The sequence below is a fragment of the Pipra filicauda genome, unplaced genomic scaffold, assembly GCF_003945595.2.
Source record: "Pipra filicauda isolate LSUMZ 115617 unplaced genomic scaffold, ASM394559v2 scaffold284_size963001_pilon, whole genome shotgun sequence".
Lineage (NCBI taxonomy): Eukaryota > Metazoa > Chordata > Aves > Passeriformes > Pipridae > Pipra > Pipra filicauda.
Genome location: NW_024104403.1, coordinates 300260 through 311056, shown reverse-complemented (window position 1 = coordinate 311056; position 10797 = coordinate 300260). Strand labels below are relative to the sequence as shown.

General features: G+C 43.4%; 1 protein-coding gene across 4 annotated transcripts in view; it reads left to right on the top strand.

Moving 5' to 3' along the window:
• Positions 1-3297: 3297 nt before the first annotated feature.
• The window catches only part of TAB3 (TGF-beta activated kinase 1 (MAP3K7) binding protein 3), a 46460-nt gene continuing 38960 nt past the window's right edge, over positions 3298-10797 (top strand). For all 4 annotated transcript variants that reach the window (XR_005564089.1, XR_003541362.2, XM_027724468.2 and 1 more), the window contains exon 1: positions 3298-3492. The gene's annotated coding sequence lies outside the window, so the exon portion shown is untranslated. The remainder of the gene's footprint in view (positions 3493-10797) is intronic.

The window sequence follows — 10797 nt, the reverse complement described above, 5'->3', positions numbered from 1 at the left end:
TTGTTCTGCTTAAAAATGAATGTAGCATGGAATTTAAATCCAAACCTGAGGCCTTTCAAAGATGGATAGTAATAAGTGCCATAAGCATTAAATTAAAAATAAAAATGTCACACAGAACCCAGAGGCATTTTCATCTAGAAGTTATTACAGGCCTGGATTTAACAATGAATTCCATTTGACTTCGAGTTAACTGTCTGAGCTGCAAGTATTGAGGCCTAGTTTTCAGATTCCTCATAGCATATACTACATTTTTTAAAATACAGAAAAAAATGGAGACGTATTTCAGAGCCGGGTCTGACACACTGGTTCTCACACAGCTGTCTAAGAACTGACCTGATTACTACTCAGTGCCAGCTCTCCTTGTTTCCAGCTGCTAAATCCCATTAGGAGCAGCTAAAAATACATTAAATACTTTCCTAATATTACTTTTGTGTATAATCAATTTTCGTAGTTGTCATATGGATAAGAGACGAAAAAGCTGGATCAGCAATAAAATGATCTCCTTTCAGAGATGTGTTCAGCAAAGTCAGAACACACACAGTCTTTGATTTCTGGGGTAATCAGGCACCTAATACCCATAAGGATTTTTCTCCTAAATTCTCGAGCAGAGCACTGGCTCTGCTGTGATTAATTGTGAAGTTTCAAGACTGATTAATTTCCTAGTATCACAATCCTGCTCTCAAACCGATGACTAGCTGAGACCAGATGAAAAATTCTGAGCCTCTGCAATTTCTGTTGGAACACTTCTGCTTTGAAAGTGGAATATGAGTCAGGCAACTGCTAGATTATAGTCATCCATTACAGTCCATTGCGGAGGATTGTGGAGGAAAAGCATAATTTCCAAACAAATATCACTGACTGCTGCTGAAGTGAAACGGAGCCATGGAGCCCACTTATATATGAAGCTACAATGGTTTGCCAAGATACACTGGAGCTGTAGGACAGTGAGCTTACAGAGAGGCAGTGAGAAACAGTAGAGGAGAGGTTTGACTCAGATGATGATTTGAAAAATCTAGAAGCAACAAAAGACAGGACAAATCAAGTCAGTAGCTGGACAACACAAAAAACACTGAAGAAGCAATGGCCAGTACAGGTAACCTAGGGCACAGAGACTCCCATGTACCAAGAGCTGTTTCTTCCATTTTAAGGGAAACTAGATACAGCTGCTGGAACTATTCAGCATGAGTTTTTATTTGGAAATTATGGATTTTTGCAATTCAGCATCTTGATAACAGTTCCAATCACAGGATAAGAATCGATGTCTGTTAGATAACAGTATTGTTGCACTGAGATCCTGTTTACTCCCAGTTTTGCATCTGGCCTCTCCAGAAGGCTTGGCTTGTTTCCGATGCAGAGATTAGAATACAGGAATTCCTTAATTAACTTCACACAACCTCTGACACAGGACCTGAGGCCTCTGCACATGGAAGATGACGTGGAGAATCAGTAATGACAATACAAGATACACATCCTCCCTGCACTTCCTTACCAGAGAGAAACAGAAGGTGGTTACAGAACTCTGCATCTGTTCTCATTGGTATCAGTGCAATGGTGTTTCTGTGGCTCTGACGAAATGTGATAAGAAAGAAAGAAAAAAAATCTACACAAGACAGATGCTAACTAAACAAAGAAAAGCATATAAACACACCACCACCACCACCTCCCCCCTGAAAAACACAAATCACGGTCTTTATCGCTTGGGAAAAGATGCTTTAGACCAGCTTACTCGGGCACACAACATAACATAATCTAAACAGAACATAATCTCAAGTGAAGGCCCAGTCTGTGGATGAAAAATCAATGTACACCCACTAAACCATCTGCAAGGCTCTGCCTCAACAGAAATATTTCAGCCCCCATGGATGTCAATGAAAAGTTCACATTGGATCAATTCATATAATCACAGCCTCAAGTGTATCCTGCCAACAGAGGGACACAAAAACTCTACTGGGAATGGCACAGGATCATGAGCCCTTTAGGCAGGAGCACAGCACAAGGGCATTTTCCTGCTCACAGACATCCCGTGCTGTGTGAGAACTCACAGTGCAACAGACTGCCCAAGGGGCTGTGGAGTCTCCCTCACTGGAGATATCCCAGAGCTGTCTGGGCACAATCCCATGCTATGTGTTCTGGGATGACCCTGGAATGGGCTACCCAGGGAGATGGTAGAGTCACTGTCCCTGGAGGTGTTTAAGAAGAGACTGGATGAGGCACTTGGTGCCATGGTCTAGTAGACAAGGTGGTGTTGGGTCAAGTGTTGGACTCAATGATCTCAGAGGTCTTTTCCAACCCAACTGATTTTGTGATTCTCTGCTTGGGCAGGGAGGTTGGGCCAGACGACCCACTGTGATCCACTCCAATCTGAACCGCTGACTGTGAACTGTGCTGGAACCTTTGTGTCCACACACTTTACTGTCGCTGCCAGTACTCAGAAAACAACCCATGAGTTTTATCCACCACCCAACCTTGCTCAGGAGGTTCCTCTGGACAGGGGGAAGGCCGGACTGCGGGTCCATATCCCCCGAACACCCAGTGCTGTGTCCCGCTGGCTCCTGGAAACCTTTGTTTTAAAGGAGCTGAGGAAAAACTCGTGGTGTGATGCTGCAGGGGGGACACAAGGGAATATCAGAGCCTGGGAACACCAGAGCCCTGGAATCCTATAGCCCGGGATTGCCAGAATGCAGGAAACTGAGCCTGGGATCCCAAAACCCGGAATGCCAGAGCCCGGGAATCCTAGAGCCCGGGAACGCCAGAACATGGGAATCTCAGAGCCTGGGAACGCCAGAACCCGGGAATCCTATAGCCGGGGATTGCCAGAATGCGGGAAACTGAGCCCGAGATCCCAGAACCCGGGAATGCCAGAGCGCGGGAATGCCAGATGCCGGGAATCCTAGAGTGCGGGAATGCCAGAACATGGGAATCTCAGAGCCCGGGAACGCCAGAGCCCAGGAATCCTAGAGCCCGGGATCCCAGAACCCAGGAATGTCAGGGCCCGGGAATCTCGGAGTCCGGGAACACCAGAGCCCGGGAACGCCGGAACACAGGAATGTCAGACACCTGGAACGCGGGAGCCCGAACCCTCCCTCACACCGGCCCCGCCCCCTTCCCTGGCCACGCCCCATTAGCCGTGGCCACGCCCCCACTCGTTCAAACCTCCTCCTCCCCCGCCCCTGCCTCCCGCCCTCGCCAAGTCTCGCGAGAGCGGATCCGCCCGGCGCGCGCGGGCCGCGCGGTGTCGTAGGGCCGCTCGCGCAGCTGGGGCCCCGCCCCCCGCCCGGCGGCCCCCGCGCGCCGCCCCGAGCCCGGAAGCGCCGCCCGGCCGCGCGCGCCGGGACCCCTGTCCCGGGAGCCCCGTCCTGCTCCCGGCCCTTCCCGGCGCCCCTTCCCTGCCCTCAGGAGCAACGGGGAGGACCCTGCGCCGCGGCCCCGGGGCACAGCCGAGGGGCGGGAATGCAGCCGCCGGAGCCGCAGCCGAGCCCCCAGCGCAGCACGGTGAGGGGGGGGCGGTGAGGGAGCGGGTGGGGTTGTGGGGGCGGGCAGGGGGTCGGGAAGGGGCGCTCAGGGGGACACCCCGCGCTCCCCCCGTCCCGCCGGGCGGGGAGTGTCGCCGTGTCCCCTTCCTGCCCGGGAGGGAGCGGCTGGAGCTGCCCCGGGAGCGGGAGGTGTTCCCAGCCCCGGGAGCGGGGGGTGTCCTGCCCTGCGTGGGCCCGGGTGTGGTGCCGGGAGGCGGCTCGTGTTGATCCTGGCTCCTGTTTTGCTGCCGCACTCCCACGCAGCGCCGAGCAGGGAAAACTTTGGTCTTTGTTTTTGGAGCCCGGGGATTCCTCCTGTGCGGGGTGTCCCCGTGGTGTCTGCTGGGCCACCGATGCTGCTCTTGCAGTTAAAAAAAAAAATAAATTAATAAAAGGCAAGTAGATTCACAGGTAAAGGCTGCCCCTGCCCCTCGGACGTGACTGCAGCAGCATGATGCTGCTGCCGAGCCTTGGCTCCGGGGATAGAGAGGCCCCCAGAGGTAGCGAGGCCTCAGTTTTGCTCTGTCCAGAGTCTTGGCTTCGGGTCGGGTTTGAGATCTTATCACTTGTTTGTATTGGCACCGGGGAAAACGAGCTCAGGTTTCATTTTGGTTTGTTTTTCTAATATAGGTGGATGTGATGGAAGGATGCACCTTGTATTTAGGGCTTGATACTGCTCAGTGTTAACATTTGGCTGCAGTCACTGTGCTTTCCCCTTGTTCAGACATGACTTGTAACGTGATATTGGCTCTTGTTTCCTTTGCTTTAGCAAGGAGAAAACAAGGAGAGGAAAGGCAATTGCTTTGGTGGCTTGGGAGTAACAGTACTTCAGGGTTTGGTAGAGATTCCCTGCCTCCAAAAAAACGGAGTGGCTCAGATAAGGCAGACTTGGAAAGTAGTGGGAAAACTTAAACCGAGACACTGTGTTCAGGTAAACATGCATTAAACTGTCTTGGAAGGTCTCAGTGGTAACCAATTTGAAGATGTTATTAGTGGTCTATTGATACCTTTATAGCTAATGAATGCAGTAAATATTAGTTAAATAAATTGGCTAAAGGCTATTTGTGGTTGCTTTTATAATAAGTACATTTCAAGATGTTTAAGCTCGATGTTACAGAGTAGCTTTTCCTTTTCCCCTCTTATTGTGTTCTAAGTAAATACTGAGAGTGGTCAGGTCAACCCATCCTGCTGCTGTATTGATATGTGTCTGTTATTTTTAGTGCAGGTGTTTGCTGTGACAAAGTTGAGTAGTATTTCTTTATGGGCTCATGTTCTGTGGCAGGTCCACTTGACCATTTCTGTTTTCAGAGCGCTCTGTCTAACAGAACTCTTAAAAGTTACAGGTAAAGCTTCTGTGGTCAAAGGCCAGTCACTGTTCTGGTAACTTTAATTTTGTTTTCCAGATCTGTGAGAAAAGCAATACTTTATTCTGCCTCTCTGCAAGTATATTTTCAGTTAACATATTTCTTTTAAAAAGAAGAAATGTTAAATTAATTTCCTCTTTGTAGAGAGAGAGGAACAGGATTTTTAAAAATAAAGTGTTTCACAACGTTTGTTAAAGCTTGCCCTTTGTCCTATGTTGTGAATGGTGTCTGTTGATAGCAGCAATCTGAAGAATGCCATAACAGCCTGTGTTAATGTATATATGGACTGTCTCAGTTCATAAAACTACCAAGGTGTCAAATTTTACACACTTTATTAAAGGATAATAAGATCAGCATTTAGGTCTACCTTTAATGTTAAATATTTTGGTTTAGGTACAGTGAGTTGAATAAGTGTGAGGAATTCTTGCTATAATTTTATACTTTTGTGATGTATTTTCATCTGGCTTGGGTCATAACCTTTGCTATAAGTGATTGCAGATAAATGTAAAGAGAGTATTGTGAGATCTGTGGCCATTCTTGTTCTTTCCTGGATCTCACTGAGGTTCCTTTTTCCGTCCATTAGTTGTCATCTTGAGGAAGACAAGGGAACTTGAATAGATGTGGTGAAAACGTGTCTTCTTTTCCACTCAGCTTTGGTGATATGTCTGTGCTGATGTCTGTCAGTTGAGTTGCAGAGTAAGGAGTAATCCTAATGAAAAAGGATTCCTTTGAAGTCATCCAAGAGAATACATTAATGTGATTCTTAAGGTTATCCCATAGTAGCTTGTCTCCTTCTGTCCCCTCTCAAAAATTATGTAGCAATGAAATGAAGTTCAGTTTTTGTTTGCACTGGTCTGTAGTCGCTTCCTCCTGACTTCAAACCTGTGATGATTCATTTTGTATGTATTTTTAAATAGCATAAGTAGCCTCAAAGTATGACCTGCAAAAGTATTCTTGGTTAGGGCAGGAGTTGTGTACTGAAGTATAGGAAACTCAGATGTTTTATTGAGTTGTTTTTCAAAGAGCTGTATCTCCATGTGGGATGATAGCTCACGTCTTTACTTCCACAGCTGCAGTGTTTCAGCAAAATCACTAATAACACAAGCAAAAGCCTTTGATTTACTTCTTTGACACCAAAGGTATTTTTGAGGTGATTGAAACATTGAGTAAATGATCAAATCTAGTAAATTTTGGGTAATGTCAAGTCTGTCTTGTGTGCTTAGTCATCCACCTGAACTATGGTATGACACGTTTTGCTCCAGGAGCATCTGTATGATGCTGCTGTTCCCACTGCTGGGAGCTGAAGTAGGAGCAGTGCCTGGTGTGTTTGTACCTGTGTGTGCACACAGAAGGTCAACTAAAGTGCAAGTACGGGTATTTGCAGTGAAGGAGTCACTTTTGTTACATGGTATGTTCATGGTTAAAAGGCAAGTGACAAATGGAGTGTGAAATTAAGAGACAGTTCATACAAAGCCTGAAACAGTTTCATAAGCACCTTTTGGACTACTTTTGACTGCAAGTGTTTTAAATTACCAGTAGAAATATCTGTGGCTTGTGGGTTTGCAATATTTTTTCCTGTCCATGTTGCTGCCCTTACTTAAACAGAAAAATAAAGCCAAACTGAAAAGTGTTGGTGCTGCATAGTACAGTAAACTGTTATTAGGGATTTACTTTCAAATCCCTGACAAACTTTTCTGGTTTTGTCTTTTTTCTTGCAAGTTGAAGCTTTTCTTCAGCTATGTAGATAATACAAATTTTCTGCAGACTGCTATTTATGTATGGGCACAGTAGAGTAAAATATTGTCTGAGGGGTGATATTGGCTGTCTTGTTCTCCTGAAAGACCAAGAATCATTTTGTTGAGATTAAATGTGTGGTCATGTCGTGGTGCCAGTTCCCATGTGAGAAGCATTCTTCCTAAATGGAAAGATGAGGGTTTTGAAATACTTGTTTAGACTCGTGTATGCAAATGTTGAAGGTGTTGGTTGAAAACATTGCTGGAATAGGTTCTTGTACTCTGCCAAACCTGGAAGTGTCAGTCAAAGTCGTCCTTTGAAAAGCTTTCACATTATGAATGTGCTGGTAGTACTTAGCAGATACATCTCTCCAGCTTCAGACAGATGATGTGAGTTCAACCTGACAGTGTAGTTGGTTCTCTGGTACTGAGTATCTCTCATCCTGTGTGAGATGGAGAGTTGGTCAACAACTTCTGTGCTGTGTCAGTCAGTGCACTGTGGTATTAGTATCCAGGAGACTCACATGCACAACTTCCAGAAGAAACATCACTGAGGCTTTTTTTTTTATCAACATGAAAAGCTGAAATACATCTCACAAAATTCAGTATATAAAAGCCACAGTGTTACTAATAAACCATACAGCTCAGGTTGTGCAGTGAGTTATCACTGTTTAGCATTTTACTTGTTCTTTATCTCTTTTTGAAGATTAATTATACTAGATAGATCATACTGTCTGCGTGTCTCAGTTTAATGTCTGAGTAGAACTAACATTTCAATATTCTTACACCCCATTGATTACTACATTGAATGTTTCTCTCTTTTCAAGTATTGTTTCACAATAGCCAGCATAACACTAAAGGGAAAAATGCCACCTCTGATAAGATTATATACATCTTTGTGTTCTCAGGAAGCATTAGTTCTTGAATTTCAGGTGGGTTTCATTTTATTCAGGGTCTGAATTCAAAGTAGCTGTATTATAAAAGCATCTTCAATGAATTACCAGGTTTTATCCTAATCTAACTGTATTGTAAGGAAAATTACTTCTACTTTTGCTCTTTTCAGAGAGTTGTTTAAAACAGGGGGCTTTGTAAGCAGACAGAAAAGTCACAGACTAGATAGAGAGAGGTCATTCTGCTACAGTGGTGTTCAGTAACCTGGCAGTCACAGCTGAAATACAGATGTTTTTCTGTCTGCTTGTGGACTTGCTGGGGGATCATTGAGGGTGTTTTCTTAAAAACACTTTTCAGCAGGTTGCATTCAATCAGTTGTGTTCCACATTCATAATGAAATACTTGCTTTCAAATGAAACAGCATATCCACTGAAGTGTGTATTAATTTGAAAAGCGGATCAATTTCTGTGAAATCATGGTTCATCTAAGAACAAATGGAATTTTTAGGAAAAAAATCTGTTACTATCAATATTTGTCTTGGATGTTGTGGCAGAAAAATCTTGAATGATTTTCTAAATTCTATTCAGTGTTGACTGTTTCTTATCAGATTTGGTAGCAGTGCTAGTATTTTAATCTTGTTGCAGCTTTAAGCTTTTATTTTTCCCTTGCTTGGTTACGTTCTAAGGTGATTTGCCCCGAAGACTCATCTGTTTGAACAATTCTTACTGGTTTACAATGTCACAGCTTCAGTGGACAATGTCTGGGGAAAGGCTTGGTCTGTTCTATGTGTGTCATTTGTTGCATTGGTATAAATCCTCAAGTATAATTCTTTTTGTTCTGTGGGGAGTTCGTATACTTTGGCTTGACTTAAAATGTGGACATTTTTTTCCTAGCACTTGAAAGAGTTGTGGATTTGTTTTGTTCTTTGTTTTTTTGGCATTGGGCATAGGAATAGTAATACTTGATAAATAGGGGGTGGTTGTTTGGGGTTTGTTTTACCTAGGTGTTGTGCAAGTTACGAAAGAAATGTAGAACTTGGTTTTCATGCTGATGTTCTTGAAGATCAGCTTGCAGAAATCGTAAGCCAGACACTAGGTCTTCTTCAGAGCATTGCCTTGAAGTGTATTTGCCTTTTTTCCTGAAATTCTTAAGATTATCTTGATGGAATAGTAATTCTCACAATAATCCTGCTAAATGTTGGATCAGAAATGATGTGTCTAGATAAGGCAAAGTGTTAATTTGGTATAATTTCACTCTGTTGCTTCATACTTGCTCAAAAAAAATGTTAATAGGATAAATTTCTGCTAGCAAGCATTACGTCAAATATCATCTTTCTTCCCAATGCTGACTTGAAGGTGTTAAAAACTTCTTGTTATTTTCGGAGTATTCTGCTGAAATGCCAGTTTGTCTTTTCCTGGTAAAAATCAAGTTTTAGTTGCTGGGTGATCTGGTGGTGTGCAAATGTGACCTCAGTAATCGCTGAGTAAGTGTTGCAGCTGGACTGGGAACACTAATATGAGATTGTATTTTAAAAATGACATTTTTGTCACTGCATAATCTTATGTACTTTGTTCTTGCAATTTGATTTTGTACATTATCATGGGTTTTGCAACTCATTAAGTTTCAAATGGGCAGCATGGGGTCGCAGTTATTTTAGTCTGCCTGTGCTTCATCTCCCGCTGTTTGGGCAACATCCTGAAAATACGGTCATAAAAGTTTGCATGCTGTTCCTTCTTCATGAACATCAGTGGCTTACACAGGTGTTTCAAAAATTAATCTCATTGTTGGTCTGAAAGTGCTTCATGGGTTGTAAGTTTAGAAATTTTTTGAGTAATTTTTCAGGAATGTTTGCAGTTCTGTACTTTGTCTTGATTCTGGACTGGAGATCTTGGCCTTCGATACCCATGTACTGGGTTCAGTAGCAGGCAGTGATAGTGAGATAATTATCCCTGTTCACATTCAGCTTCCTTCTGTGTCAATGTGAGTTTATTAACACTTCCTGTAACAAATATATTCTTTTATTATTGTTTTCTTGGAATATCCAGCTTAAAGTAAGAGAGGCCAGACAAAGAAAGCAGTTTCTATCACATCTGTTGCAGTTGAATTTTATAAGTTTATAAATGGCAGAATGTAGACCCCTCTTAAATGAAATTTGCCTCTTTGTTTCTGAAGCCATGTCTCTAAATACAGTAAATGCTGCTTTTCCTTTAAAGAAAGTTCCAAGTCAAGTAAATGTTCTACCTGCCAATCCTTTTCAAGATTTGGGAGTTGAGGTAAATGAGGCTGAAGGTACCCTTAGGCCTAAGAGAGACCTAAGTAAGATCAGCTCTTTTGCTCTGTCTTTAGAAATGATGATCTACTGTATTAAAAAAAGGAAAAAAGTAAAAAAATTAGAGAGAGAAAAAGAGTCAAAAAAAGTCACCAAAGCGTTGAAATAGTTCCTTTATCTGACAGTAAGTGGTCTGTGAGAGGGAGATGAATCTGTGGCTACTGTAGAGGACAACTTTAAGATTTCCAAAGACAAGAAAGAGTCCTCTCAGCAACTCTGTACAGCAGGTCTTGATGGTTTTAGTTCCATCAGCTGGATGACATGTTTCTATAGTAATGTGGACATTGAGGCATCTTCACTGATCCTTGTTGTTGTTACTCAGCAAGGCACTAGTACCAACAACACAGACGTTCCCGGTACTGTGATAAACAGTACTTCTATTTCTGGAGGAACACCAGACACTTGAAAGCTGCTTTTCTTTAACTGAGACATCTTTCTGTAAAAGTTGTAGCAAAAATTCATGACACATCTCCAAAGAGCATATGTTACCCAAGATGTGATCAGGGCATGGAGGCTTGTTCTGTTTGGTTCTTATCTGTGCAGTTCAGTTCTAGGGTTTTGTCTTCAGAAGTCCCAGTGCAGTTTGTTCTCATATACATCTGTTACTGAGAGCTCAGAACACAGCATTAGTGGACTGGTGTCTTCTGTCTGATGGAAGATTCCCCTCCTGGAAACTCAGCAAAGATGAAGGAAGAGCTCCTACTTCTCTTAAGGAATCCATATCTCCTGAAAAAGAAAATTCTGCTCACTCTTCTGGTGGTTGGGGGAGGTGGAACAAGTTTTGTATTGCTTACTGAAGCCATCCGTCCCTGTGGGGATTGCAGTTCCTGGACTTAATGGCTCTAGGAACTAGATGAAAGGGAAATGGTGTCAGGGAGCTGACAGGACAGCAGCAGAAGTTTGACTGTCTTCTGTGAATTGAGTGTAAAAAAAACTCCCACAAAACCAAACAGTCCTTATCTGCTTCG